This window comes from Papaver somniferum, chromosome 2, assembly GCF_003573695.1.
Source record: "Papaver somniferum cultivar HN1 chromosome 2, ASM357369v1, whole genome shotgun sequence".
NCBI lineage: Eukaryota > Viridiplantae > Streptophyta > Magnoliopsida > Ranunculales > Papaveraceae > Papaver > Papaver somniferum.
In genome coordinates this window covers 95638996-95645831 of record NC_039359.1, presented here as the reverse complement: position 1 = coordinate 95645831, position 6836 = coordinate 95638996, and the positions used below count along the sequence as shown (strand labels likewise).

Sequence of the window (6836 nt, the reverse complement as noted above, 5' to 3'; positions counted from 1 at the left end):
TTACGAATTTCCCGTTTTAAATGGACGTTACAAGAGATTAGTAACACGCTGAAGCCGTTGCTAATTTTTTTAAATTCGTTTCAGGGGTAAGCCTTTACGATTTTTTTTTTAGGCGTGCCAGTTACACGCTTGGTCACACCAGGGTAGTAACACCTTTAAAATGTGCATGTGCCATTCACATGCGTGGCATTATATTTTCACCCACGGTGAGTTGTACGTGAGGATATTTCCTACCACGCGTGTGCGATTCACATGCGTGATTTAGAGGATATACCTTGGTGAAATCGAGATCGAGTTTTCATTTCTCTTTTTTTTCCTCTTCGGCTCCTGCCTCTCTTCCCTTCCTTTCAACTCCTTCCTCTCTTCCCTTCCTCTCAAACGATGAGTCAATGAAATCATCACAGAAATCTCTTCAATCGTTAACCTGTGTAAGTTCATCGATCTTTTCAATAACTTTTCGATTTATAGGGTTTCTAAGTTTTTCAATCGTCTGGTTTTTAGGGTTTCGATTTGTTTCAAATACGATTTTGTTGATCCGTGAATCTGATACGATTTGTTTCATCTTAGTTTCGATTTGTTAATCTTCTTCAATTAAATTTAATTCGATTTTTTTTTCTGATTTCATGTTAGGGTTTGAAGAACTGATTGTTAATCCAACTTAAAAGGTATAAGTTCCAACATATGAACTGATTTTAGGGTTTTATATTAATTTCTATTTTAGGTTTGGAAATATGAACTGATTTTAGGGTTTTTGTTTCTCATCAAAATTAGAACTTTGAAGAACTGTGTAAGTGTTCATCATCATAACTAACTGATTGGATGTCCCCTGTTTAGTTAATTTTCATTGATTTCAGAATTGTTTGCATTTTGATGAGCAATTATGTTTTCTGTTGAGTGCAGTTGGGTCATTCTTAAGTGTGAAGGGTGGGAAAGTAAGGGGTGTGAACTTGGGTAATTGTTTGGTTGTTGAGAGATGGATGAAACCTGAACTATTTGATGGCATTTCCAATCCAGATATGCTCGTAAGTATTATTTATGGAATGAATTTGTTTTTGGTTAAGTTCTGTAATTTTTGGTTGTATATTTATCAAAGTTTATAATGCAAGATGGAGCAAAGGTTCGTTTCAGATCTCTGAAGTTAAATAAGTATATAAGTGCAAAAAATGGAGGAGGTTCAGGTGTCTTTGTGGACCAAGAAAAAGCCATTGATTGGGAAACCTTCAGAGTAAGATAGTCATCGATCAAAATTTAATACTACTTCATTTTCAAACTTTTTCTGTACTCCTTAGTTGTGTTGGAGATGTTTGAGATCATGCAACCACTCTCTGTTACATTAATGGAGGGTAAATCGATCGGAATATCAGTTTCGTGCCTTCACTAAAAAGTTTTCATCTTGTACTGGACAAGGGGCCTCTGTCACTGCAACATCCAGATCACCGTCAAAGACGGAAACATTTACTATTGAAAGAGGGGAGGACAATAAAGTTCGTTAAGTGTAATTGATTTAGCTTAGGGAAATGTAGATGATGAAACCAATCATGTTATAACTAATCATGGTAAAGTTGCGGCTTCATGGTTTCAGTCTTTGTGGTAGTTGATGGTATTTGTTCTCATTTTTTCCTTCATTGCAACTGTAGGATGGTGTTGTTCTTGGGACGGGTACAAGGGCAACAGAAGGATTCATTGTTTGTGACAAGAACTGTGAAAAGATTCATTACATGGCACCTAATATTTATTAATGTGGAACAGGAACTGTTGCGGATACAGAAGCAGTCACAAGTATATTTTCTCATTTTACTCTTTTGTAGGCCGAGGTTGTTGGTTATTTATGGATAAACAATGTTTTCGTTATACAGTTTATACGTATGAAAGTGAACAACAAATATTTTTATTTTTATATAGACATGGTCAGCTCCCAGCTTAACCTACACTGTTATGTAAGTGGTTGTCAATCAAGGGTTGTTAAAGCTCTTACACTTTTGAAGACTCACCTTTTCAGGTGTATTTGTCTTTTGCACTCAGATGTATTTGCATAGTTCGAAAGAATCTGGATAACTGGAGGTTGTTGCACTATTTAACAGGAAGTTGTTGTACTCAAATACTGTCACTGCTATCTCCTTTAGTTTCTTCGTTATATGTGTTCCGTTTGTAACTGGAAGTTGTTTTTTGTAGATCTACCCACATGGTTCAACTGATAGTCTTCCTTATGTCACAATGGGTTCTGGTTCTCTTGCTGTTATGGCCATGTTCGCATCACAGTACAGAGAGGGCATGACTGGAAGTTGTCACACTATTTGGGTTATGTTACTCAATTAGATAATTGTGATAACTTGTTAGTGTGTAGTTACACGATTTACCTTTTATGCTTCTTTTGTTGGACCATTGGGAAACTTCAGCCATTAGTCTTGAGTTATGCATTTAGGAAAATTCATTTTCCCTTAGTTGTTATTGTTGCTTCTCTTTTTTCCTTGTTCAGATCTTCTTCTTTGTGTTTTTGAGTCTTAGTCTAGAGAGATTATGTCAAACTTGTTGGAACTGTTACGTTTTTCTATCAGTCTGTACCGTCTTGGTCGAATCTTCAAAAGATAAAGACGATTGAATAACTTCGTCAAGTTAATTAATTTGAGCATGTTCTTTTAGGAACCATCTCATTGTTACCATGTCACAATCATCTTAGATATAAAGATGATGAACTGGATTCAGATTTTGTGTGCAGTGTTTGTTATGTTTTGAAGATCTCATGTTATAGTGTCGCTTTCCATCATAGTTGAGATAACTTAGGTTTCTCAGGACCTGTAAAGTGATGGAGGAATAATTAAGCTCATTCCATTCGGATGATCCACCTCAGTAGTTATCCATGGCTGTAAGTTTCTGTTGTATGTGAAGAGAATCGGATGGAGAAGAGAAAAATGTTGATAACCAGCTTGGTTTCTCCTCAGTCCTCATTTATCTGGATCGCTCATGCCTAAACAATTATTGATGTAGCGGCTTGTTTGTACTGCTGGAGAGATTCCATAAACTGTTCGATTTTGCAATTTTGTTGGTCTGTTCTCTTTTTTCTTCTTCTATTATCTCAACTCACATTCTCAATGTTGTCATTCACTTGAAACTCTAATAGTCTCAGGTAGTTACAGTTGCTTTTCCACATGTATGTTGAAACTTTATGTTTGGGCCGGCAGTTTATTATCTGTTTGATGTATTTGTGAACCTCATCTACCAAATAACCAGACATCGTCGACTAAGCACATCAGTGACTTCATGTGTGTAACTTTTTGTTAATTCATTGTGAATACATAGTTGTTTTTCTTGGTCCAGCTATTAACTCTTTGCAGTTCCTCCATTTTCTTATCGCAGGTATCTTTGTCCCCTGGGAAGCTGCAAGAAGATCAATGGTTATCATGGTGACTGTTCGTCAGTTTCGATACACTAAATTGAGGTGTTTTAGATTCATGTTCATTTTATGTCTCCGACTATTAGTAATTTGGTAATGTGCTTGTTTGATTCCAAGTTGGTCATAAAAAATGAATTATTCGAGTGAGAATGTGGACGGTTATTTGTCTTACAACTTTTGAAGCAAGAAGAAGTGTATGGTACTGATATTAATTCTAGGTTCAAGCTATCATCGTCGCAGTTTAACAGTTTCTTGTCAGCTTCCTTACCAGGTTTGTTTTTTTGCATCAGATTCGGAGCAGCTCCGGCCAATGTTATAATAAATTTTTTTGCAGCCATTGCTCAATGCAACGTGGGTGGATTACACTAGGAAAAATGATGTTGTTCACCTTCTGTGGCTCTATGGAGGTCAGCTGTTATTATTGTCCTTATTGCCGCAATTTAACATCTTTTGTGAATTTAAGGACTTGGGTTTGAAGATTTTATGATGTGGGTGTTGTGGTGCTTGTAAGATGAATGAAGAAATGTTGTTTTTGTAGGTGTATTCAATCCTTGTTAGGGGCCTTCTTAGTTTTACATATTTTCCTAAAGAATTTCATAGTAAGAAACATATAATACAATAACTTGCATCCTGTGGTGTTATTCCCGCAGAGAAATTGCGTGCCTTAGTCTCTTGGGGGATGCATTTTGGTCCTTTATCCTAATTACTATAGTTTCTTATGTATTCTTCTTTTGTTAGTTGATTCATTCAGGTGAATAGCTGAATAAGGAGCAACAACAGTGACAACAAATTCTTGCACCGCAGCAACATCAGCGTCACTTGCAGTTGCAACCTCAGCATTCTTCACTATAGACACATTCGTGGAGCCAAATCAGTTACCAGAAGCAGGTAATGTTTTTATTCTCTAAGTGAATTTTCCTCGTCTCTCAGAGACGTCACCAATCTCATCACACACTGTTTACTTCTTACCATGATGTTTTCCCTAGCCGTACTTTAGTTCTCTTACTTTCCTGCAGCAATAACTTCATAACTTCACCCTTTTCATATGGGATAACTTTCTCTATATATTGCTTACATCCAACATCTAAGTATACAGATTTTTTATGTTTGCAGGTTATTTGAATGATGCTTTATTTGATCAGAATGGGTTGAGAACAAAGCAACTTCAAGTTTTATAAGTTTCATGTATTCAAGTTTTGTAAGTTTTGTTGGAAGTTAGTAAGTTTGTATGTGTTTCCTTAGAAATTTGGAACCTTCCATGTATTCCCTTAGAAATTTGATACTTGACAAAAAAAGTTTGGTAATTAGAGAAATTTCAGTTCTTTTGTTATGTGAATCTGATATGAATTGAATATATGTGATATGAATAGATTGAAGAAATTATTGTTGAGTGTCGATGATGATTGTATTGAAAGGTGTATGCAGGGTATTGAATTTAGGATTCCGACTTATTTCCGGCATAAAATGAACTGCCGGTCAGCATTGACATGGTCAATGTTGCCTGGCAGTAATTTTTTGATGTTACAAAAAATTTCGTAACGGCTAAAATCTGTTTCAACTTTCTGAGTCGTAACGGTTCTTGTATGTTACTAAACTGCCACGTAGTATCGGCTCCTACATGTTACGACTGGGTTGTTACAAAAAAGTCGTAACGGCTGTCAGCTGTTACCACGTGGCATTTCGTAATGGCTCATCTCTGTTACGAACGCCATTGCGACACAAAATTCGTAACGCCCCATTGTCGTTGCGAAAAAATTAAAATAAGCCCTTTTGAAACAGACGAGGGTCGTTACAACCCCGATTCGTAACGGTTTGTTTCTGTTTCTAATCCCAAAATTTGGTGTAGTGTAGGTTCGATTATGCGCAGCCTTCAGTAGTCTATTTTATAACCTTGACATTTAATCTATAAATAGAAATAAAATAAAAATATTAAATAATATAACATACTACCCAACAAGCTAAAACATCTCTAACAATAAAGTTAATCGGGGCTAAGTTAGCTTAGAAAAATGGTTTTGTCCTCGCATAAGATAAAGTATGGTTGTGGTTAGTTTGATCACACTCTATAATTGACGTCTGTGATCAAAAGTTTAAAATAAATCCAACAATCTTAGTTTGTTTTATTATCATTGTGTCGTCAATTTCTTATAATAAATGTTCTATTAATTTTTTTCATTATAAATATCCCATTAGTTGACTTAATATAGTGAATTTATATTATTGATAGTTTGTTAATATATACCAGCACACATTAGTGGTGGTTGTGGAGGTGGCGGGTGTTAGTGAACGGTGGAGGCAGTGACGTTAGTGGTGGTGGTGGTGGAGGTATGGTAACCAAACCGTCGGCCCTACCGCATCCATATGTTAGGTTATGTATGAGGTTCTAGTTTTTATTTATTGTAGACTTAATCTCTTAACCTTATTTTTAAGATTTATTTCTTGGTTTTATAAGATATAAAAATATACCACAACTGAATTGTGCCCTTGAACCATTACATATGAAATGCACACATCAAATCGTTCAAACTGAACTGTTATGCAACGTGAATCTAACATCAGCCTCCTAAAGTGCTTATTGCATACCTTTTAAATGCTCAATAAAATAAAATAAAGTAATCCTCAAAAGAAATTTTGTAATATGTTTGGATATCGGAAGTAGTTATACTCCTGAGAAGCTAAAAGAAAGCAATGATAAGATTTTCATTTACCAACTTATAAGTTAAAAATTTATTAAGATAGTATAACATAAATGGATAGGAAGTCAAATTAATAATTCTCATATGTATGGTATGCATAATGATTCATGATTGTTTTTCTGATGTTAAAATTGTTACTTGATCTATTTGTCTTATCCATTTACCATGAAGTGTATTAGGATCTCGTTTTCTTCTGAAATTTAGTACATAGTTGATGGACTGAATATACCTTCAAATATAAAGTGTGAGGGTGTATCGAATCATTATTTAACGAAATAATTTTTGAATAAGAATAATTATAAGGAATTGGATAAGTAATACAAATCACCCACTTAATCGATATTATGATGGAATTGGAACACTTGATCGATAAGTAATAAGAATCACCCTTTTTGAGATTCTCTTTATAATGAAAAAAATTATTTTAGTAAGCTTCGTATAAATTGCTAACAGATATATCCAATATAACTTCAAAGAGAATCAAATAATTAAACCACTAAATCAAAATAGCTAATCAATGTCCAACTTTGTTTGATCTTGGATAAATGTTATACTTGACACTTTTTTTTTTGATAACACAACTAAAATACGCAAAGGAAGTAAATCCAATTAGTATACTTAGTTGATTCATCTCACTCACCATTTACATGGCATGGTTTAAATTTGAAAACATTTTAGGAGAAACATTTTTGTATAGAGAAATTCTCGGAAGATTAAAGAGAAAAAGATGAATCAACAAAAAAAACTTA

General features: G+C 34.6%; 1 long non-coding RNA gene across 17 annotated transcripts; it reads left to right on the top strand.

Moving 5' to 3' along the window:
* The first annotated feature begins 319 nt into the window (after positions 1-319).
* On the top strand, positions 320-4672 carry LOC113348469. 17 transcript variants are annotated; one of them, XR_003359694.1, is made up of 9 exons: positions 320-428; positions 631-665; positions 772-787; positions 901-1022; positions 1107-1225; positions 1638-3436; positions 3682-3798; positions 4130-4279; positions 4505-4672. It is a non-coding gene; the product is annotated as an uncharacterized LOC113348469 (long non-coding RNA). The 17 variants fall into 17 exon arrangements; XR_003359703.1 differs by lacking the exon at positions 772-787 and having other exon boundaries at positions 331-665; positions 1638-1779; positions 1903-1937; positions 2023-3436; XR_003359695.1 differs by having other exon boundaries at positions 333-428; positions 640-665.
* The last annotated feature ends 2164 nt before the right edge of the window (positions 4673-6836 follow it).